The sequence below is a fragment of the Molossus molossus genome, unplaced genomic scaffold (assembly GCF_014108415.1).
Source record: "Molossus molossus isolate mMolMol1 unplaced genomic scaffold, mMolMol1.p scaffold_m16_p_7, whole genome shotgun sequence".
Taxonomy (NCBI): domain Eukaryota; kingdom Metazoa; phylum Chordata; class Mammalia; order Chiroptera; family Molossidae; genus Molossus; species Molossus molossus.
The window spans coordinates 87,306,531-87,332,377 of NW_023425401.1; the positions used below are offsets into that span (position 1 = coordinate 87,306,531).

At 35.9% G+C, this 25,847-nt stretch overlaps 1 pseudogene; it reads right to left on the reverse strand.

Annotated features, from left to right (window-relative positions):
* Positions 1-11,455: 11,455 nt before the first annotated feature.
* LOC118619685 lies at positions 11,456-20,925 on the reverse strand (annotated as a pseudogene).
* Positions 20,926-25,847: the final 4,922 nt, after the last annotated feature.

Genomic DNA, 25,847 nt, shown 5'->3' on the forward strand with positions numbered 1-25,847 from the left:
TAGTCTTATATCTAGCTACCTGTTAAATTCTCCTATTATTTCAAATAATTTGCAGATCCTTTTGAGTTTTCTGCACAAGCAATAATGTTGTCTGAAAAAGGCAGTTATATTTTCTCCATTCTAATTTTATATCAGTAAAAGAAAGAGAGTGAGTAAATGGAAGAATACTAGTGTAAGAGTATTACATTTGTCAAATATGAAGTATAAAATATAAAATGAATATTAAAAAATGGGAAGCAGAAAGTGTCAGGTATGAAACATGAAATGTGACTAGCAACAATATTCACAGTGAATAGACATTGATCAATTAAGTAATTATTCTGATAGTCCTAGAACAACCACTACCAACATAATAAAAAGAAATATAATTAAGTAGCCTGTGGATGAAATAAAATGAAACAACAAAAAATTTAATTCACCCAAAAGAAGGCAAGAAAGTCACAACAAAATAACAAAAAAAGAGAAGGTATAAAATAAACATAAGTATCAATATTAGCAACTTAAAATCAACTATATTAATAATTACTTTATGTGTAAACAGACTAATAAATCAGTTTAAAGGCAGAAACTGGCAGACTGGATTTAAAAAGCAAGGCTCAACTATATGCTGTTACAAGAGAAACATTTTGTTTTAATCCTCACACTCCCAGGATATGTTTTTATTGACTTTTAGAAAGAGAGGAAGAGAGAGAGAGAGAGAGAGAGAGAGAAAAAGAGAGAGAGAGAGAGAGAGAAATATCAATGTGAGTGAAAAACACTGATAGGTTGCCTCCCACAGGCTCCCGCACTGGGAATCCAACCAACCACCTTTTGGTGTATGGGATGACGCTCAACTTACTGAACGACCCAGTCAGAGGCGAGAAACATATTTAATAAAAAGACACAGATAGTTTGGAAGTAAAAGTTTGGGGAAGGATAAACAATAGTCCCCCCTTATTCATGGGGTATATGTTTCAAGACCCCCAGCGGATGCCTGAAACCACAGATAGTAGCAAACTCTATATGTACTATGTTTTTTCTTTTCCTTTTTTTCTGTTAATCCTCATCTGAGGATATTTTTTCCATTGCTTTCTAGACAGAGTGGAAGAGAAGGATAGAGAGGGAGAGAGAGAGAAAGAGAAACATTGATTAGAAAGTGACACATTGATTGGTTGCCTCCTGCAGGTGCCCCAACCAGGGCCCATCAGTGCTCAAACCTGGAACCCAGGTACGTGCTCTTGACCGGAATCATCCCAAGACCCTTTGGGCCACATGCTGACACTCTAACCACTGAGCCACACTGGCCAGGGCTATACTATGTTTTTTCTTATACCTGCATACCTATAATAAAGTTTATTTCTAAATTAGGCACAATAAGCAATTAACAACAACAACTAAAAATAAATAGAATAATTATGACAATATACTGTGATAAAAGTTATGTGAACTTGGTCTCTCTCTAAATATTTTATTATATTGTACTCACACTTCATAATTTTTCCTTCTTCACAGTTTCATGAATAGAAGATTGTTCTTACCATAGACCTTAGCAACCTCACCATATCTTTTTTTCCTTTTGAAGTCTAGAACTTTCACCTTTTCGCTGCAATACTGTAACAGTAGATCTGGTGACCTACTAAGTGACTAACAGGCAGGGAGCATGTACAGCATGGAGATGCTGGAAAAGTGAATAGTTTATGTCCCAGACAGGATGGAGCAGGACTGTGGGAGATTTCATCACACTAGTCAGAATGTCCTGCAATTTAAAACCTATGAATTGTTTCTTTCTGGAATTTTCCATGTAAAGCAAAACCATGGATAGGGAAGGACTACTGTGTTATAAGAGGTAAAGAGGGATATTACATAAAATATGAGGAGCAACAAACCAGGAAGACATAGCAATCCAAAGTATGTATCCACTTGAGATGGGATTTATAGTAAGAAATACATATTTGATCTTCATCTAGCACAGAACTCCTAAAACCCTTTGAATTCCGGTAATATTAGTGATAAAGGTGTCTTTTGTTAAGTTAATGTGGTGACTTTTGGTCTGCACCTCAGGATGGGGGCTGGTTTTCAGGAGAATCAACTATGTGATTAGAGGGTTGGGACGTTCAGTCCACCACTTTTTAGGGAGCAGTTTAGTGTAAATTCCTCAGCCAGGTGCTCCTTGCATTTAGAGGATGTGAAGGAACTAGAGAGGCCCAGCTGTTGCATAAGAAGTCCTTTATTTGTTGCCCGTATGGTGTTCTTGAGTTATCTCTATTCCTGGACATTTTTTTGGGGAAAATAATATTAATGTTAAATTAATTAAACAAGGAGGTCATTGGACTGAGGTGTTTCTAATGCTATAGCAGCCTATATAAACAAATCTAAATCTAAGCCTGTAAATGCCTCAAGATTTTAAAATTGCAACCTAAGGACAACTAATCACAAATAGGCAACTAGGCTTTAAACTGTAGCCAATCAATAATTTCCTTACTTTGCTCCCACCTTTTCTGTATAAAAGTCTCTTCTCCAGTGCTTATCAGTGGAGTGCTCCTAACCTCTCCTGGTTTAGTGCAGCCCAGTTTGAATCAATTTTTGCTCAAACAAATTATTAAAATTTTTAATATGCCTCAGTATATTTTTAACAGTTTATGTAATTTCTTTTCCCCAAATTTAAAGCCTATATGGTAAATAGCAATTTTTCTACTATTTCTGGAGACGTAAACTTCATAAGGTTTTTTTAAGCTTTATTTTTATTGTTGACACTATTACAAATGTCCCCCATTTCCCCCCATTTTGCTCACCTCCTCCCAGCCCCCCTCCCCTATCCTTTAGCACACTGACCATAGGCTATGCATATATGTTCTTTGGCTAATCTCTTCACCTTCTTTTATCCAGTCCCTCTCACTCCCCTCTCCTCTGACATCACTGTCTATTCCAATGTTGCATGCTTCTAGTTCTATTTTGTTCATAGTTTATTTTGCTCATTAGATTTCACATATAAGTGAGATCATATGGTATTTATCTTTCTCTGACTAGCTGATTTCGCTTAGCATATTTTTCTTACTTCTTTATTTTGTAGGGGAATTTAAATAATTTGAATTTGACCTGGCTTGTTATTTCATTAGATATTGGAAATATGGGGGAATTTGAGCAAAATGGTCCATTAAGACAAATCTGCTATAATCTTTATTTTTTTTTCTTTTTAGAAACCTTTTCTCTCTCTCTCTCAGAAAATCAAAACCAGAAATAACCTGCAGGTAAAAAATTCTATTAATGTTGGGTGCCTTTAGTAGGGCTACAACTGTCATGTAAACAAGACCTGTCTTGAGAGAAAGTTTCATCATTGGTTGGAATACCCCACAACACATAGTAAGAAGTCATATGGTATAAACAGAGACCTTTGCTGGTTTAAAGTTGTAAACTCCAATGTCATATTTTTCTTTTTTAACTGGATCTTCATCATCTGTAAAAAATATATCTCTTTGGAAGATATCACAAGATTTTCTCTCATTAACTGGAAAGAATGAAATCCCCAATAACACATGAATTTGGATATATATTTATATTCTCCATACACACATACATACATTTAGAACTATGATAATTGGTTCACAATTCAGTTGGACAAATGTGTAATAAAAAGCATAGTAACGCCACATCTTTCTCACCTTTGACATCGTCCCTGTCAGAACTGAAACCAGGCACACAGAACTCTGAATACTGTTGGCAAAATCACGTCCTCACTCCCTCATTACAAAACATTTAAGTTATAATTGGAACTGATTATTTACCTCCCTTTAATATAGTCAGTAATATTGTAATAAGTATGTATGGTGTCAGGTGAGTGTTTGAAATATCGGGGGATCACTTAAATTACATGACATTCTAACCACTGTGCTGTACACCTGAAACTAAAATGAAATAACATTGAATGTAAACTTTAATTGGAAAAAAAAAGAGTCCATCAGATCTCATTCCATCATGCCTTTAATGCATAAAACCCAAACTCCCAAGTTATTTTTATCACAGGTATTTTCCTCTCTATACCCTCTCATAAAGCCAAATTGCCATCATTCCCTGACCTGGCAAACCTGCCCATTATGTCCTCTGTAACTTAAAATCTGCAATCAAGAAAGTCCTCTAGATCATACATCTCCTTTCTGAATGGTCTCTGTAGAAAGCCAATTAGACTTCTGTTTGCTATAACAGGAATCTGGCTGTCCTCTGCTTCCCCTGCAGCACTCTTTTTAAAGTTTTAAATATTGTGGTAAAATAAACAAAACATTATCATTAAAAAATGTACATTTCAGTGTCATTAAGTACACTCACATTGTGCAATCGTCTCTATATCCATCTCCAGGAACTTTTCCCCTGCAACTCTCTTAATTGACGGTTATTTTCTCTCTCACCTGTCACCTCCCATTGGACAGGGAAGGAGCAGGTGTCTACTCACTGCTGTTTCAGACCACCGCCCTTCCATTTGCAACTTATTGGACAACCCAATTTATTGAAGCACATGCTGTGAGATTAAACTGAACATCAAAGGAATACTTCAAAGCTGCACTCATCTACTGATCCCTACTCACAACACCCAGATTTTAATACTTTAGTCATTAGCTTTATAATGGTAAATTCAAAGTTTAATAAAAAAAATAACTAGTTCCCTTTTCCTCTGGCACACACCTGTTGGAAACATATCTGCCATGAGAAAAGAGAAGTGTGTTTTGCCCTCCATTCTCTTACCAGGCACTTCTCCCCACAATCCTAGGCTGCTGCTGGCCCCTAGGGTAGAAGTGGGGATATGAGTGTCTGCTGCAGAAGCAGGAACTATTAACTAGACAGGCATCAGTCTATGATTGACTCTTTAAAGCTGAGTTTTGTCTTATGAGAGCTTTTATGGCAAAACAAGAAAAAAGTTAAAGGAATGAGAAGCTTGGAAAAATTTTTTTTCACATTATTTGATGGAATTATCATAATATATTCTATAATATATTTAATAAACTACTTATTGATCACATATATATGTTCTTTTTAGTTTTTCTTTAATACAAACATAGCTCCAGTGAATGCAATTGTCTGTATTTCTCCCCCACATTTTAATAGACCTTATTTTTTCAATAAGTTTTTAGTTCACAGAATAACGGGGCAGAAAGTAGTTTCCACATATAGCCTGCCTCCAAAGTTGCACAGTCTCTTTCACTATCAGCATCCTGCATCAGGGTGGTAGACTTGTTACAACTGATGAATCTGCACTGACACATCATTATCACCCAAAGTTCATAGTTTACTTTAGGATTAACTCTTGATGTATGTTCTATAGATTTGACAAGTTTATAATGACATGAATCCGCTACCACAGTATAATACAGAATAGTTTCACTGCCCTAAGAATCCTCTGTGCTCTGCCTGTTTATCCCTCTCTCCTTCTGAACTTCTAAAAAATATTGATCTATTTACTATCTCCATAGATTTGCCTTTTCCAGAATGTCATATAGTTGGAAGGCTTTCCAGATTGGTTTCTTTCACATAACAAGATGCACTTGTTTTCTCCATGTCTCTTCATGGTTTGATAGCTAATTTCTTTTTGAGGATGAATAATATTGCATTGTTTGGATGTTTACCATTGTTTATTCATCTGTTCACCTACTGAAGGCTGTCTTGGTTCCTTCCATAGTTTGGCTATTATAAATAAAGTTGCTATATCTATCCTTGTGCAGGTTTCTGTGTGGACATAAGTTTTTAAGTCATTTCGGTAAATGCTAAAGAATGCAATTACTGAATCATATTATAAGAGTATGTTTTGTTTTGTAAAAAACTGCCAAAATATTTTCCAAAGTAGCTGTACCATTTTGCATTCCCAGCAATGAATGAGAGTTCCTATTGTTCTATATCCCGGCCAACATTTGGTGTTAAGTGCTCCTGATTTGGGCCATTCTAATAAGTGTGCAGTGGTATCTCACTGTTGTTTTCATTTGCATTTTCCTGATGACATTTTTGTGATGGGCTTATATGCTTATTTTCCATTTGTAAATCTTTTCCAGGAAGGTGTCTGTTCAGATCTTTTGTCCATTTTTAAATCATGTTTTTAATTTTTTTATGAGTTTTGAGTGTTCTTTATGGATTTTGGATTTTGTCTTCTCATTTTCTAGATATTGTCCTTCATGAAACAGACGTTTTTAACGTTAACAAAGCCCAACTTGTCAATTCTTTCTATCATTGATTGTGTGTTTGATGTATCTAAAAAGTCATCTCCCTGCCCAAGGTCATTTAGATTTTCTTTTTCATCTTACATTTAGGTATCTACAATTTTTGCAATGTGTAGAATTATGTTGGTTTCATCACTCTATCCCCAGACCTGGCTCTAGAATTACCAGTTGTAATTTTACTTTCTGGTGCAACATAAAATAGATCAAACCCTTCTTCCGAAAACCAGTTCTCCAAGTATTTGAAGACATCAGTCATACCTACCAAAGTCTTCTCAATATATTATTCCTCAAGTAACAGATCTCTCAAATCATGTCACTTTCTCAAGTCCTTTGGAGAAAAAGACTAGTTTATTTTTATTCATTTATTCAAAAACTATTTATTGAGTGCTTACAATTTCTCAGACATTTGTTTTAATAACAATAACAGTACAAAACAATAATAATCCATGCAGTCAGATAGTTTTTCATGATAGAAGATGAGAGTTAGCTGAAACTCATCTTAATAAAAGTCTTATTTATAACTTTTACATTACTTTGTACTATTATGTTTTTGAAGTAAATTATGGGCTAAGTATTACCTCTGAGGTCTACTTCAGAAATCAATAGACCACACACCCTATTCAGTGAAAACTATAGAATTACCTAAGTATTACTACATTGAGGTGTTTTAATGATTGTCGACAAGTTCTGGTGTTCCTGGAGACTTCCTATAATGCAGGGAAGCTTCACTGTCCATGGACATTTTCTCAGTCTGGTCTCTGAATACTCCACTTTGCATTGGATTTCTGAATTTCCACACCTTGCAGGGGAAGGACAGAATGCAGCTTGCTCTGTCAATCATCTCCACTTACCTTTCATTTTTCCCTTTTTCCCGCTTCTTTGCTCTTGGTCTAGACTCATAAACATAATGTCCTCAGTTTCCCATCTTGGAAAATTATAATCTACTTAGTTACCCAACTTGAAAATCACTCAGATGTCTCCCTTCTCTTTCCATTGTTCAAAAGTAACTAAGTTTATCCATCTTAATTTCAAAATAACTCTTCAACCTGTCCCCTATGCTTTGCGAGAACCGACATTGCCTTCATTGAGACCCTCATCGCCTCTGCCTGAACAGTTTCCATCATTTCCTAATTGGTGCCCCTTCTTAACATCTTGATTTCCACCTCCAATGTACTTTTTATGGGATAGCCAAAAATATCTATCAAAGTCGCAAATTTTTGGCTTTCTAGTACTAAAATTTTTTGTAGTTACATTTTAATATTTTAAAATAGCATAAAAGACTCTTTGTATTTGGATCCTGATTATGTACAAAGATTCAGGTGTCTTCACTTTTCCCCAAGTCCCCTGTGCTTTACTGGCAGTTTTCTGGATGGATCATGATTTTTCTTACAGATGAGCTCTGCCATTTTTCTTCTTACTGGACATAAAACTGCTCTGTCTAGTCCTTCTTATGAATTTATACTCATTTCCAAAGACCTATCTGAGGAACTCTTCCAGGACTCTTCCATGCGGCATCAAGCATTTTCTCTAATACTCTTATGGGTGTTAACATAGAACTTAATTTATAATACTGTAATTACTTGTTTATAAGTCTGTCTCAATTGTCACACTAAAGCACTCCCTCAAGGACAGGAACTGGAACTTAATTCATTTTTATATTCTCAGTGTCTAGAATATTGCCTGGAACATAATGAGTATTTATCAAACAAATGTAAGTATCCAAAGCAGAATGATCCTTTCCAAATTCTGCTCTGTAGTTCATTGTTTTAGAAACAAAGGTAACATTATCGATGTCTCCTTTACCATAATTGATGGGTTGAGTCTTATTGAATTTGTCAATGACTATGTTTGGCAGAAACTATTTGTGATACTTCTCTTTTCTGGGAGAACTTAGTACATACAATTGATGAGAGTGCCATGTTGGGAGTAAAGAATAATTTTGCGAGGAGGACGTGAATATTCTGATTCAAAGGTACACAGTGATTTCTCTGTTGGCACCTTGAACATATTCTAGATATTGTTCTTGGTTTTATTTTTTCATGTCACAAATGGTTGCTGTTCATCTGGCTAACTTGACTTGAATGAAGTTCAAAGAGTATGTGACTAACACTGAGCACCTACTCTGCACCAGCCCCTGTGGTTAGCAGTGGGGTGGAAAGAGCACAAGCTTTCCAATCAGAAGGCCCTAAGTGAGAATTCAGTGTTTACATTCTGGGGCTGTAATCTTGGGCAAGTTAATTAACCTCTCTGAGTCTCTGTTTCTCCATCTAAATAAATGCACTGAGGTCTACTAGCAGGGATTTGGGAAGATTATATGATATACTGTAATTTTGATTTGCAGTTGGGAATCCACATATGCAGAGGGCCAACTTAAGTTATACTCAGATTTCAACCACATGGGTGGTTGGTGCCCTTAACTGCTGTTGTTCAAGGGTCAACTGTAATACATATATGCCAAAGAAAATGAATATTAAACTAAAAAGGTAAATATTATTTCACCTACACTAAAGAGGATGGATTTTCTAAAAAATGACTATTTTTTATTACCTGTAATACAAATGCTCATGGGAGAGGGAAAATATATATATATATATATATATATATATATATATATATATATGAGCTTAGTAATAAAATCTACTCTTGATAGTTGTCCATGTATAAAATTATTCCATTATTTTTCCACAGCTGACGTAGAACATGTCTTGTTGGTCGCCTGCTGCACTGCCTAAATGAAAATTCTGCGACCACAGTTTTCTTCATGTCCAGGTATTAATAAATAGTTCAATTTTCAGGTATTAAAACATCCAGCCTCAAAGAATATAAAAACAGCACTTTCTTTCTCCCTTGGTATGGCACAGGTCAGCCTGATGGAGTTGTTAAGTGCAGGAGGCCAGGAGCTGGACTGTTTGGGTTCCAGTGCTCAGTTTTCATCACTCACTAGCCATGCAACCAAATTCCATTGACCCTAGAATTTCTTTATCTGTAAAATGGAGAGAATAATAATATCATCCTAATAAGGCTGTTACGAGAATTAAATTATTAATATATATACCGTACTTAAAACAGTACCTGACACACACACATAGTAAATGTCATTCAAATGCTGGTTATTATGTTCCAGGTTACAAATTTTCACCTATCCTCCTCACACTTCAGGCTTGTGTATCAGGTATTGGGGAGGGGAGTACGGTCAATTTCTTTGTTCATTTGCTTCAAAAATGGTTATGGGAGACTGGGTTGAGGAAAAGGCCAAGTGATCAATGTGATATTTATTTATTTAGTGGTATTTAAAATTATTTTGTCTCTTAAAGGTCTTCCCTCACAGTTGCCATGCAGGAGCTCTTTCTTGTATGAGGGATCACTGAGGTTTGGTTAGAGACACCCCCGCTCCCCCCGAGAAACTTGCACCTCCACTGTTTTTCTGCTGAGGCATTGGAAAGAGGGAGTTCGCACACTTGAATGGGGAAGCTGCTGGAGCTTCATTCAGGCTGGGAAGAGGGTCAGGAGATCAAATTGGAGTATGTTACATTTGAAATGCTTGCGAGACATCCAGGTAGAGATATCAAATAGGTAGGTGGGTAGAGTCAGTTCAGGGATAAAATCTGGGAAAAACACATTTGAGAATTCTAGTTAAAGCAATGAGATAGAATGGGCTTATCCAGATCTAGTCGAGCTAGAGAAAAGAAAAGGTCCAAGAATTCAACCTAGAGAACTGCAGTGTTCATAGGTTAGGAAGATGAGCAAGAGGAGCTTGTAAAGGAGAATGGGAAGGAGCATTTGGTGGATTAGAAAAAAACAGGAGAATGTGGTCCTGGAAGCTACATGAAGGAGATGTTTCAAGGAAGTGGGATAGATAGAACAGAGATGCCCAAGTTGAACTTGATTGTGTTTACCTGTGTTCTATGCTTTTTGATTGCAGTCTCCTCCCAATCTCTTTCTCTCTCTCTCTTTTTCTCTCTCTCTCTTTTCTTCCTTCCTTCTTCTTCCTTCCTTCCTTCCTTCCTTCCTTCCTTCCTTCCTTCCTTCCTTCCTTCCTTCCTTCCTTCCTTCCTTCTTTCCTTCCTTTTTATTCAATGGTTTGCTTATTTTCATTTTATTTTATCTATCCTAGAAACTCCTTCAGATGCCTCAGACAAGGAGTCTTGGCCTAAAATCAACACATTCCTAAAATGTATGGGACTGGCCTAGACTGAATGTGCCTGGAACAAAACATTACTTACACAGAATTTTCAGGAATTATTATTGCTTGCCCAGTGTAATACCTTGCTCAACTGCCAGTCATTAAGAGCTTGACCCTGCCAAGGCTCAAGCTCTTTCCATTTGAACCCCCTAAATTCTTACTAGATATATTTACAGTTCTGGGGCTTTCCCAAGTAGATATCCCACTTTTTAAATTAATTGATGTTTAATTATGCATTAGTGTTAATATCGATCAAAGAGATTAAAATATAATAGAATACTCAGCTTATATCGTTAATGAATCTACTAGGATTTTCCTATAGTCTTTCCTATATGGGTCAAGGCAGGCATTTATCATGATTCTAGCCAGAATCTTCCGGGTTAGCTGATTATATCATTTGAATTACCAGCACATCTTTGCAGCACAGTCTGACCAGCGATAGGTGGAAATATGTCCAAGTATTAAAGCCCAAAGTGGTGGACACATCAATGACATCTGGTGGCAAACTTGTGGGAAGGCAACCTTCCTATCATTGGACCTTATATGCTAGTACAAGTGACTTGGGCATTTAGTTGTCAATAATGATCCTTTTTAGTCTATCTTCTACAGTTTGACTGATGGATAAATAAAGCACGGTGCATATATAATGTATAGTATATTATGAAACACTGAAACACAGCTAAAACAAAACAAAACAAAAAAACCCCAACAATAACAAAATAACAGAGTTATATGTATCAATATGGAAAAAAAAATCCTCAAAAATACTTAGTTTAAAAAGCAAGTTGCAGAAAATAAAATGTCCCAAATGAATGTATATAACTGTTTAAAAACACAAAGTAGTTCATATTGTTCATAACTGCATATATATGTTATAAAGTTATAAAAACATGAATGCAAAGACTACCCCTCAACTTCAGGAGAACTGTTATCTCCACAGACGTAGGGAGAAAAATGGGATGACTTGGCAGTTAAAGAAAAATCTGACCTAATCTTAACATATACTAAGTATCAGTGTTGAAAATGATTCAAAATTAAAGTTAAAACTTTTTTTTTTCAATGTCAGTTTCCTTTAATGACCCCCATCTCCCTGAAGGACAGGTGCAGGCAGCCAGATGATGGCAAGAGATGTTCACTTGAAGATATTGCCTTGATTGAAGGCTTTGCCCACATGCTGGAAGGCCCCCTCCCAGCAAAAGTACGTTCGAACCAGCGTCTGGGTCTCCTCGCTGCCAGGATCCAGTTTCCACCCCGTATATGACTCATAGTCCACCTGCCAATCTGGACTCAGCGGGAAGGCGAGCTCCTGGCCACGGAAGACCCAGATTCCAGAAATGGAGCTGCTATTGTTGGTTCCAAAGAGGATGACACTGGCCAAGGCATACTTCTCAGCTTGTGCAGTCGCTGGAACATTCCAATGATGAGGCTGCAACTCATGAAGGTCTGGGTGAGCTCTTCGGGGAAGCGGTACTCGGAGCACCACGGGGACCAGCCGTCCTTATCAAAGTGCTCCCCAGTGTACGGCAGCGCCACAGACAGCGTGTCCTCATTCGGAGTACTTGCACTTAAATTCATCTAACACAAAGGGCGGGTGACAAAGGGGTCCTTGGCCTTTGGCTCAGCAGCCAGCGCCTGCTCACATTCGTCCATCTCCTCCTCAGGAGCAGGAGCAGCTGCCTTTTATCCTCTTTCCGCTCAGCCTGGGGTTTCTGCTTCTCCTCCCAAGGTCCCTCTCCGTCCGTGGGGTGTCCTTTTTAGGCTGGCTCTCTGCAAACGTTTTAGCCTCAAACTGGGCCATCTTCTCACAGAGTTTCACCTCCCCCAAGACAGCTGGAACTGGGGCTGGTTAATGCAGGTGAGGAACCAGCGGTTGGTATTGGGAAAGGCCCGCTGGAAAGAGCTCCAGGACCTGTTTATAGAGCCACAAGAGTACAGACAAGTGTGATGTCAGCCACTGTCACACGTTCGCCCACCAGAAAAGTCCTTGTCTTCAAGTGAGCATCCATCAGCCGCAAAATTCGCCTCACCTCCTCCTTTGCATTCTCTGTGGCCTGCTTGTTGTAGCGCATGATGCCCAAGGTGGGGGACACCCAAGTACTGGCTGGGGGCACTGGGTCGCTATCAGCAAAGTGCACCCACTGTGCCACCTGAGCTGCTGCCTCTGGACTACTTCCCCGAAACTCCTCATTGCTCACGTAGTAGGCGATGGCATTGCTCTCAAACACACAGAATCCGTCCTCACCTTGAAATGCTGGAATCTTGCCTGCAGGAAATATGCGGAGAAATTCAGGGGTGCGGTTGGTTTGACAAAAGTGGAAGTGGGGTGGTGCGGAGAGTATGCGGACCTGAGCCCCACTGTACTGAGGAGCAACGAGGGCCTTGAAGGCCCTCCAGTTTTCAGGAAATGTGTACAGGGTCCCAGCCACCGTGATAACTACGCAGAGAAAGGGAGTGGGGCTAAAGTTAACACTTTTAAAAACTATCCCATATTAATGATATTCTTTTTAAAGTGTTGCTACAAATATCTCTTTACATTAAGAATAGTTTCTTATGGGAAAACATGGAATCTTCCTCTGAAAATATTGGTTGGTTAGAGTATTCCTAATCAAAGACATGGTCATCACTTAATGTGACTTTTTAATTTTTATTTTTTATCCTCACCCGAGGACATTTTTGCATTTATCCTCAGATAGAGTGGGAGGGAGGAAAGGAGGAAGAGAAACATCTGCTGTGTCTCTCGCACATCGAGTAGTTGCCACCCACGTGACACCAACCACGGGAGACAAACTGTAATCGAGGCACATGCCCTTACCAGAACCGAACTCGGCCTCTCTGGTCCCCTGCCGTACACTCTAACCTCTGAGCCAAACCAGCCAGGGCTAATGTGACTTTTTAAGGTCTTGGTTAACTCTCATTTAGATGATAAATCCATGGAAATGTTCTTTCTTCTCAGCCTTACTAGAATAAAACTTTAGACGTCAATACCACGTGGAAACACCTAAGGCAAGAGAAACAAAGGAAAAAATGAACCCCTGGGACTACATCAAACTTAAAAGCTTCTGCACAGCAAAAGAAACAACCATCAAAATGAAAAGGGATCCTACTATCTGGAAGACCATAAACCCCAATGATGCATCAGATAAGGGTTAATTTCCAAAATATATAGAGTGCTTACACATGTCAACAAAAGGAAGACAAAGAACCCAATTAAAAAATGGGCAGAGGAGCTAAATAGACACCTTTCCAAAAAGGACATACAAATGGCCAAGAGATATATGAAGAAATGCTCAACATCACTAATCATCAGAGAGATGCAAATTAAAACAACTATGAGGTATCACCTCACACCTGTCAAAATGGCCGCCATCAATAAATCACCAAACAAAAAGTGTTATCGGGGGTGTGGAGAAAAGGGGACTCTAGTGCACTGCTGGTGGGAATGCAGACTGGTGCAGCCACTGTGGAAAACAGTATGATGTTTCCTCAAAAAGTTAAAAATTGAACTGCCATTTGACCCAGAGATTCCACTTTAGGAATATACCCTAAGAAACCTGAAACACCAATCAGAAAAAATATATGTACCCCCATGTTCATAGCAGCACTATTTACAATAGCTAAGATCTGGAAACAACCCAAGTGTCCATTAGTAGATGAGTGGATTTAAACGCTGTGGTGCACGTACACAAAGGAACACTATTCAGCTGTAAGAAAGAAAGATCTCTTATTTTTTGAGATGGCATGGAAGGACCTGGAGGGTATTATGCTAAGTGAAACAAGCCAAGTAGAGAAAGACAAATATCACATGATCTCACTTATTTGTGGAATATAATGAACTAAACAAAATGCTGAACAAAATTAACCCAGAGACATAGAGGTGGGGTACAGACTGATAAGCCTCAGGGAGAGGGGGTTTGGGGGGAAGAGATAAACCACAGAACTTACATGCATGTATGCATGACCAATGAACATAGACAACAAAGCTGGGGATGAGGCGGGGGGAAGTGGAGGAGGGTGTCAGTGGGGGGAAAATGAGAAACATCTATAACAAAAACAAAATAATAAATAAAAAATTAAAAAAAAATACCACATGGATAATGGAATTACATTTTGAGAGTAATCTCAATAGACCTCTATTTTCCTATAGGAGACCTGCTTGTCTGTACAAAAATCTATTCAAAAGCCATTGGGCCATTATGCTGTTAGTGTGACATCTGCAGCCAAACTGCAGTCAGAGTCTATGGAACAATAATGGAAGATGTGTTCACAAAACACCTGAATCCTCCTCCTATCTTCATGTCTGAAAGCGGTAGTAAGAACTATGTCCTAAATAAGAGGTTCAAATTATTTCTTTATCAAGTAAACCGAAGACAATAAAGGACATGAAGAATGGATTTATTTGTCACTGCTATCATGACTGGCATGGAGAGTCTTGCCAGCAAGGCTCTTCAGATCTTTTTTTTTTTTTTTTTTAAGAGTATGTGCTTTTAGCGGGAATTGAACCCTAGTCTCTCTGGTCCACGGGCAGATGATCGAACCGCTGAGCCAAACCAACCAGGGCTCTTCAGATCTTTTGAGAGGAAAGAATAAGGTTTCTATGGGTAACTTTCATTTATCAGTTTTTCCCAGCATGACCTTATCTGTAATTCTGTTGAATTTTGTTTACCCCCTGCTACAATATAATGCCAATTTTTCCTTGATATACCGGAATAGAAGATATTTTTTTTCATTCACTTCAATATACTTCTAAAACATTTATTGACTTTAAAGTTTAAAAAAAAGACAATAATTGACTCCATTCATTGATATACCAATTATTTATTGGGTGTTTACCTCATGTTAGGTACTAGGGATAAAGAAATGAATATACCAAAGTGTCTGTTCTCAGGGAGCTTAATTTTTTGTGGAAAAATGAATAACTAACTAACTAAATAACTAATTAATTATTGCATACATATCAAAGAGTAATTAGTACTGTGGAGAATAATAAACCAGGGTAAAAGGGTTAGGGAGTATGGAAAATTTCATATAGGGTTGTCAAATAAGACTTTCCTAATGAGATAAGCTGAAGATAGAAGGACCAGGACTCAAATATATCTGAGAAAAGCATTCTTGGAACAAGGAAGAGCAAATGCAAAATCCTTGAAATGAGAACAGGTTTGAAATGTTTCAGGACATCAAGAATGTCAGTGTGGTTGAGACAGGAGGAAGAGTGAGGGGAATGGAGAGCTGGGCAATTAATTAACTTTATTTGAACTTAGAGTCTGAATGAAAGTAACTTTAAAAAAATTACGGAAGATAAAATTCTGGAGTAAAGTGGGCCAAATCAAATATAATATCTACATTTTAGTTTTTAATAGATATACATTGCTATTGAATAGTGACAGAGCATCAATTAAGACATTGATTCAATGATTTTGAGACGCCAATCATTTATAGCAAATTAGAGAATTTATAAAAAGGTCATATGGGACACAGAACACACAATAATATAGGAGCTAAAGAAGGCAACCACTGTGTTACAGCTGTTTGTGTTTCAGGGACTGAGAATTCCTAAATAATACAAGTGACCCTAAGAATCCAAGTCATAGGGGTAAGAGGGATGCATATTGAATGCAATAGACTTCAATTTTATTCAAACTATCACGAGGGCTCTTGGAAATTCATTTAGCAACCATCAACATCTGAAGGTAAGCCCTATTAGGCTCATGTAAGATAGAATTTATATAGGAAATTTTTTTATTTGATACTTATTGGTTTATTAGATATGCCACATCTAAGTGATTTCTTTCCTTTCAATTTTCAGTGCTTGGCAAGTCATTTGAAAAATTCATGTGGTCATTTGATTTGACCTAGTTATAACCCAGGTCATTTTTCATAAAGACTCATAAGAGACTGGAATACCCCAAATGCCATGTCCCTCTCTGACACCATCCAAATTTTGCATTTCTATATGTATTTCATCCTGGCATACACAGAGAACTTTGATAGATAGATCACATTCAGATTCAGATTTCAATTTATTTGTTTGTCTGTCAATTAATCATTTATTCATTCATTTTCAGGAGAAAAATAGTTATAGAGGCAGTGAAATAAAGTAAGCTAAATTGAGGGCTATTTGCTAAGTTTCTCTATTTTGTTGGTATCCTGCTGCAAATACCTAGTAAATTAGATTCTTGTGTTCAAGTAAGAAATGTTTTTACAACTACGAAAGTCAGTACCAAATCATGATAAGTGAAAAAAGATGGGTCCTTCGTTCCTTATGGTGATGATAAGTTTTTCAACAATATTAAATGAGGATTTTGATATAATATTGACTTCCAGTAGAACAGGAAAAGGCAAATATTAATAAATGTTATCACCATTTTAAAGATGAAGAAAATAAGATATGGATCAGGGATGGGGAAACTTTTTTCTACCAAGGGCCATTTGGATATTTATAACATCATTCACAGGCCATACAAATTATCAACTTAAAAATTAGCCTGCTATATTTGGTCAGACTATTTTGGTGAGGCATGTGATGTTAGCTGGTATTGATTTTGAATCCTTATATGGCCCGTGGGCCGGACATTCCCCACCCCTGCTACAAACAGGATGCACATCACTGCTGTCCACTATTTAAATTTACAGTACCTTCAAAATAATCAAGGCCTAAAAGAAAAATTGTGGTAGATAAAACAAAAACAGGAAAACATATTGAAAATACATAAAAGAAAATAGGAAACACCACAATTCTATTACCAACAGGTAATCATTTAACTTTAAGTAACAGATATTAAATTTTATTTCTTAAATCAAATAGCAAGCAAAAGGAACTAAAACCAATTGAACTGCCACATTTCTAATAACAGATTCTTCAAAATTTTGGTTTGTAAAAAAAATCTGCTCAAGTTAAAGTAATGATAAAAAAAAATTACATTTTTGTTGTAATTTATTTTGACTTAATTAATTGTAGGTTTCCAGACTATAATACTTAGTCAACTATCTCATAAAAATGAGAAATCATCAATTATGTCTCATCTAAAGACAAATATATGCACTTCTATTTTTTCTTAAATAAAAGATAAAATGTTAAATTCTATTCCTATACTTATAATAATTCTCCTAAAGAATTGTTCTGTAAGCAAAATAGGTTATAAATACAATTTTTTTTTTTTTGTAAATTAAACATACTGTATAAGATGATAGATAGTACCTATTTGAAACCCAAAAGGTGCTGGTCTCTCTCCTGAATTACCTGATCAATGACACTTTGTCTGTTGTCTAGGGCAGCATTGTTCCTTATTTCCTATTAACTGTTCAAAAGTCACAAAACCCTTTACTAGAACACAGACTTTTAAAATAATTTATCTTTATTGCTGAAAGTATTACAGATAATCATTCTCCCTCCCACTTACACCTCCCCCCACCCCACTTTCCCAGCACTGTTATCTGTGTTCATTGGTTGTGTGTGTATGCATATAGGTTATTTGGTTTATCTCTTCCCACCATCCCATTCCCTCTGAGGTTTGTCAGTCTGTTCCCTACTTCTATTTCTCTGGATCTATTTTATTTTGTTTATGATATTCCACAAATAAGTGAGATCATGTGGTACCCATCTTTCTCTTATTAGCTTATTTCACTTAGCACAATGCTCTCCAGGTCCCTCCATGCCATTTCAAAGGATAAGAGATCTTTCTTTCTTACTGTTGCATAGTATTCCATTGTGTATATGTACCACAGTTTTTTTTATCATGCATCTATTGATGGACGCTTGGGCTCTTTCCAGATCTACTTAGCTATTGTAAGTAGTTTTATTATGAACATAGGGGTGCCTATTTTCTTTCTGATTGGTATTTCAGAATTCTTAGGATATATTCCTAGAAGTGGGATCACTGGGTCAAATGGCAGCTCCATTTTTAATTTTTTTGAGGAAACACCATATTGTTTTCCATAGTGGCTGCACCAGTCTGCATTTCCACCAGCAGTGTAATTGAGTACCCCTGTCTCCACACCTTTGCCAGCACTTGTTGTTTGTCAATTTGTTGATGGTAGCCATTCTGGCAGGTGTGAGGTGTTACCTCATAGTAATTTTAATTTTCATCTCTCTGATGATTAGTGACTAACATTTTTTTTCATATGTCTCTTGGCCATTTGTATGACCTGTTTGGAGAAGTATCTCTTCAGGCCCTCTGTCCATTTTTAAATTAGATTGTTTCTTTTCCTTTTGTTGAGTTGCATGAGTACTTTATATAGTTTAGAAATTAACCCCTTATCTGATATATAATTGGCAAATATGTTCTCCTAAACAGTAGATTCTTTTTTCATTTTGATTCTGGTTTCTTTTTCTGTGCAGAAGCTCTTTAGTTTGATGTAGTCCCATTTATTGATTTTTTTTTTGCTCAAAGCAATGTATTGGTAAAAATTCTACTATGTGTGATATCTGAGATTCTGCTGCCTATATTTTCTTTTAGGATTTTTATGGTTTCATGACTTACATTTAAGTCTTTTGTTTATTTGAGTTTATTCTTGTGTGTAGATTAAGTTGGTTGTCTAGTTTCATTTTTTTTTTTTTTTTTTTGCATGTACCTGTCCAATTTACCAACACCATTCATTGAAGAGACTGTCTTTACTCCATTGTATGTTCTTGCCTCCTCTGTCAAATATTAATTGATCATAATGTCTTGGTTTGATTTCTGGGTTCTCTGTTCTGTTTCAGTGATCTATATGCCTTTTCTTGTGTTAGTACCAGGGTGCTTTGATTACAATGGTTTTCATCTTTCATTTTATTTATGTGGTGTGTCACATTTATTGACTTATGAATATTATACCAGCAATACATCCCTGGGATAAATCCCACTTGGTCATGGTGAGTAATCTTTTTAATATATTGCTGGATTCAATTTGCTAATATTTTGTCAAGAATTTCAGCGTTTATGTTGAACACATAATTTTTGATCAGGTACTTTCTTCTTTCAGTCTCTTAATTGTTCCACACCACTCATTTTGAAGTTAGACAAAATGTATGTCTGTATCTCAACAGTATGTCATCATCAGAAAGTAGTCTTTAGTAAATTCATATCATTATATTTATTTTTATATTGAAGATATTCTTTACAATGCCTTATAACTTTTTCTCTTCTAACTTAGACTCTCATACAGCTCAGGATAATTTTCTTTTATATTTTTAAAATGGGCTCCTTCCTTCCATTCTTTCTAATAGATATATCTTATTTATTCTAGATCTGTACTCTGTGTTGTTTTCCTTTCATATATTAGAAGTCTTTGTCTTTTTTGCTTTGTATTATGGATTTCCTCACATTTTTTTCCTAGAATACTGGTTTAGTTATTACCATATTCTGACCCTCATGTGTTTAATTCCAAAAAAAATTTTTATGTGTGTAATATGTTCCTTTTTCATAGTACTTTTATTTTGGTTTGAGGACCTAATAATCTCTTGAATCTCACTGAGAATATCAATTAGATATTTTTACTGCTGTTGTTATTGTTATATATTTTATTCTGTTCCACTTTCTCTGGAATTATTTATTTCCTTTCTTTCATACTTTTGGTCTGTTTAAAATGTTTGGTGATTTTTCTCATCTATTTATAGTTATGAAAGACCAGAATGCTTAAAAAAAGATCACAGGAATCTACCTTTTGCATTTGTTTGGGAATACTCACTCAACAGAATTCTTGTGTTGAATGCAAGAATGAATTGTAAACTGTTAAAGGGGCTGAGGCATGCTGATAAGATTCCATCTGGAGCATGTGAGCAGAAAACAAGCAGGTTGTTAGGAATCCTCACAATTATCAAAATAAGGGGAAACTAGTCACGGGAGAGGAGTGTAATTCTCTCAAGGGTTGAACAGACTTTCCTTTTTTATTTCCTCCATGCCCTCTGGGAAAATTCAGATATATATCAGTTCAGCTTTTTCACATCTTGTCCAACAGCCAAACTGTGAACCTTCCTAGAAAGATCTTTCTCTATATTTAAATGCCCTAGGGTCAAATGTTTCTGTTACTTGTCATTCTACGTACTCTTGGAAGGTGAATGGTCTGACTGGTTCTGCTAACTGAAAGAAATATTTTAATTCATTGCTCTGATAATTGGTTCTCCATGCACCTGCAGTTTTTGGTATCTGATTTCTCTGTGCGTATTAAGGTAGCTCTCTCCACTGGAGGGGACAGTTCATGCCTCTGGAGTAAGTTTTACTACTTAAAAATTTCGGATTCAATTTTATATGTTTTCAGTCTTGGAGTCATGTCATCCTTCTTGTTTTCAGATTTATATTGTTTATATTATATTCTAAGCACATGTACTGAACATGGTGCAGTAAATACATGTGCTTAATTCATCATCTTGAACCATCAGTTCAGGTAAATTAATATATTTATTCAGGATGATAGCTAATGCCCCATTAAGAGTTAATTATTCAATTATCATTAAGGATAGCACATTAGGATCTACTTTAAAAATAATATATATTGCAGTACACAAAGCACTTGACCCCTTTTTTCTCTTTAATCTGAACATCTTTTATATATACCATTTCCTTTACCTCTCAATTTTCCAACTAAAGTCATAATCAAAGCTTTCTTTCTTCTTTCTTAAGTCGGTGAATTTAAATTGGGTATTTTCAGAAAGCAATGGTCACTTATACCAATATACTCTTAAGAGAGTCTGACTTTGGTTATAAAGAGATTTAATGCAAGGCTCCAGTTTAACTTGGAGGACTGAGTCACCCCTGTAATAACATGTTTCTCTGAACCACCATAAGGCATCCCTAGCCACTCAACCTCTGCTTTGCATCAGGTGACTAAAGGACCAGCAGCAAACAAAAGCAAAGGTAAAAGATATTTTCTGTTCTGTTTGAAAAATTTTAAGGACTGTTTTTAGGAATATGCTTTGTTAGATGGCATTGGAAAAAGACTAATTTTGTTAAATTTCTTAGAATACCCCAATTTCTTTTCAGGCCTAACTTTATTAACTTTTCAAATACAATACTTTCAAAATGTGAGCTTGCTTTTATAAACCTATCCTCCTCAAAAATATATTTGTTACTGAGATTTATTATATATTTCAGTTATTTTTTAAATTTATCATAAGTTTATATTTGAAAATGATTCTCACTTTAATGACTAATCAAGGTTATTTTCCTCTCCTCTATATGCAGAATTTCTTTTAAAAATCCTCTTTTGCAGTATAGTCGCAGTATGTTATCATAACCTACTACTTAACTTGCAATAGCATCATAATGTTTTTCATGAAGCAGATTAGAAAACAAACAATAAATCAGCCATAAGAACATAGGGCTTTATGAAAGAGCCATAACCTTAATATTTTTTATAACTTATAGTTGTGAAGAATTCCACAAGCTAACTTTATAAACATTAATAATTTTCTTTAGAGTACAAGTGTGTGTCTTTATTTGATAAAGATTTTAATTTTGGATAATCTTTAATAAAGTTTTTTAAAAAATGTGATCCATAGTTCTCATATCTACCATAATGGGTAGTATTAGAGGGCTGTTATTTGGAACAAGTTTGCAGATTTTAGAAAACATAGGTCCCTTTTTTGGTCATAAAAATAGATTTAAAATTATCTTTCCAAATACTGGCAAAAAGACTGAATATACTTAGAGATAAGAAAATATCTTACTAATTGGGAAGAGGATCTGTACATATAGGTACAATAGATAAATAGATTTCTATTTTCCAGAAAAGAAAGAAAAGTATCAAACAATATAAAAAAGATAAATCTTAAATAATTTAATCTACTGGAAAGAGAAAAACTTGAAGTCAAGAAATTTCCTAAAGATGGAGGAAAAAAGTCTGTCTACTTTAGTGGCCACATATATCAAAGATAAAGTGAAAGATTTGAAAATTATAAATTGAATAAGATAGTTTAGGCAATAAAACTTGATATCTCTAATCCTTTATTGCCAATTCCTGAGTAACTAACTTTAATTTAGAACCTTTGTTAATTGAGATACTTAACTTACTATATATATACATATATATGTATATGTGTATATATGTATATATATTATGTTATTATTGAAATATCTAAAGAAGTTTAGTATATGATTTATTTCATCCTTGTTTATAAATTTAAACTCGGGTTAATGATGGAAAGATCTCTTGTCAAAATATTCACAGGTTCTGAACATTTAAGTAGTCACAGGCTAAGAGTTGAAAAGGAGTTAAATGGAGAAAGTTTAAAAATATATAATATAAATTATATTATGATATATATATGTAAATATTAAAAATACAATAAAATTTAAGTGCAGAGAATCAGGGTTCATTTTCTTTTTTAAATTTTTTTATTTATTGATTAATAAAAATTAATTATTTTTTTATTAAGAAAGAGTGGAAGGGAGAGGAGAGAGAGAGAGAGAAACATCGATGAGAGAGAACATCAATTGGCCGCCTCATGCATGCCCCCCACTGGGGATTTGGCTCACAACCTGGTCATGTGCCCTGACTGGGAATTTAATCCGTGACCTCCTGGTGCATGGGGCAGTGCTCAACCACAGAGCCACACCAGCTGGACCTGGGCTCTTATTCTTTATAATTTTTTGAGAATCGTAATATAACATATTGTCTTAACAATAAATTTCTATGTGAACCTTATTCTTTTTTGGAGAGAGCTTTAGAAAATTTAGTAGAGTTATATTTATATTTACATCATCTACAGTTACTTCTTTGTTAAAACCTTAGTCTACTTATTTTAGCACATTCCTTGGATTGTTTTACATGTCATAGAATTACAGGCGCTGTGAATTTCTATCAGAAATCAATAAGTAGTTGTCTTTTTCACCTAAACATAGGTCCATTGTTTATAATAGATCCAAATGAATGAATTCCATGCCCCACATTATCAAGTATATAGAACAAAATAAACTGATGAACAACATAGATCCAGAGACATGGAAGCATGAAACAGACTGAAGAATCCCAGAGGGAAGGGGGGCTGGGAAGAGATTAACCGAAGAATTTGTATGTATATATGCATAATCCATGGACACAGACAGTAGTGTGGTGAAGGCCACTGCGGGGTGGGGTTGGGGGGTGAGGATGGGATGGAGGGCGGCGATGAGGGAAAAAAGAGAGGATATCTGTAATACCTTCAACAATAAACATAAATGTAAAAAACATTTAAAAATAAAGAAACAAATCTCACTCTTCTAGGAATGGTATTTCTTTGATATGTTATATTGGGTGGTTCAATAATTATTGGCTATTATCCGAGGCTACAATTGCTCTAACTTTATCATTGACATTCCAGAACAAACTTATTGCATCCTTAGTTTACCCAGAAACTATGATTGGAACACATCTGAATTTCCTATTGTATTAAGAGACCCTATCAAGGTTACATTTGAAAATGAAAATCTGTTTCATAATACTTTCAAGTTATATGGTTTACATAATTAGACTGCATGCAATTAATGCTCTTGAACAAATAAAGTTATTTTTAAGGAGTTAAAAAGTCTGTAGGAATAAGTATTTACTTCACATTTATGATTAGTATATGTTACTGTAACTACTGTAGAAATTTAACTTTCTTTGCTAATATCCAAGTGCAAACAGTTCTCATATTGTGTGAATGGACAACCCAAGTAGAAAACAAGTTTTCTATTTATCTTTTAAAAATGCATGCAACTTATTGATTGGTTAGTTACTATATTTGGTGTTTTAACAGTTTATTATAACAAAGCATAATTTACTTGTCTGCATGATAATGCATACTATTTATTATCAAAAGCTGATAGGGATTAGTCTAAATGGCAGTCTGTTGTAACATCAAGACCTTCATTATTCATTTAGCCTTGTGGTTTATGAGGAGATAGAGCTATATGGCTAATTATATAAGATCTGTCGAGGAAAGGATGTCCAGCCTATAGTTTTATGAGTTTACTTGAGCCCAGAATTTGAGGACATGCCTGGAAGCAAAATCTCGGTGCATTGAAAAAATGCTCTGGAGAATGGCATTTTTACAGCTTGTTTATATGTTATACACAAAGGAGAAAATGTAAGGAGGGTTACATGAAATCCACTGGTGGTAGATTAAGGGGATAGGAGAAAGCAAAGCAGGAAAATCTCTAGGATTAAATAAAAGGCAAAACGAAGAAACACATACTTCTTTTACATTGAGGGTTACTAGATAGTTAACAATTAACATTTATAGCACCTGTAGATGGTATGCCGGGAACAAGATAACGAGGGGTTCTGTGTTCTCGCGCGCTCTGCCTGCAGCTGTGCCTTCCAGGGGTAGGGAAAGGACATTACTGTGACATTTCAAAGATATGTTATCCTAGATGCGTAAGAATAATGAATAGGTCTCACTTAAAGCGAAGTTGACCTTTGCTAAGAAAGTTATAGGCCTGGGACGTGACTACCTACCATAGCCTAACCAGTTAGGAATTTGATCAGACCATCCTGTGTGTTCCCTTTTCATCACTGAGCTTGTGAGGTCTGCCCCGCGGCCCCCTGACAGCTGGGCAAGTTGATTACTTAGCCCCTTTTTGGTTCACAGATCCAAAGCTAAAAAGTGAAGAAAATACAAATATAATTTCACCAGCTGTCACTTCATTTGCCACAATCTTTTATTTTAAATCTTCACCCAAGGATGTTTATTGATCCCACTGAGAGAGTGAGAGATAGAGATAGAGATAGAGATAGAGATAGAGATAGAGATAGAGATAGAGATAGAGAGAAACATCTGCGTGAAAAACATTGATCGGTTGCCTCCTGCAAGTACCCCAACCGGGGATCGAACTCAAATCCTAGGTATGTGCCCGGAGTGGGGATCAAACCCGAAACCTTTTAGGTGTAGGGGATGATGCTCCAACCAGCTGAACCATCAGGCCAAGGCATGTGCCACAATCTTTTCAGATTGCTTAATTTTGTTGGGTCTCACAGCATATAGTCAAGTTTACTGATAATCAACAGGAATATTTCAGGTAGGAAACATTACTTGTAATGCCAAAGAGCACTGCAAACTCAGGTATGATCCAAATTAAATACCAGGAGTTCAGACCATAGTGGTGAAATGTCCAGAGAGCAATTCAATTCAGAGGGCTTGTCATCTTGGTTAGAAATTCTGTCCTGTGTGAAAATGTCAGCCAGAAGCCTACAGAGCTGCAGAGAGACATACATTTTAAAATTAGAATTTAAATTCCAGTTCATAAATACAATTTTCAAAAGCCGGGACTTCAGCTCATAGGCAAAAAATAGACAACAGTACTGTTTAGATATACAAAATACTGCCATTATTTATCATCATACCCTTATCACATCTCCAGCATATTGTGATATGCTGGAAAGGCAAATTAAAACAATGAACATAAAAATTGAATAGATGAGAGAATGGACATTTTCTAGTGTGCTGATAATGGTAACTGGCCCTAGAGTCTAAGATTTTAACCTCTTCTCCATACTGACTTCCATTATATTGCACTGACATTTTCTTATTTAGCCGTGTGGTTTATGAGGAGATA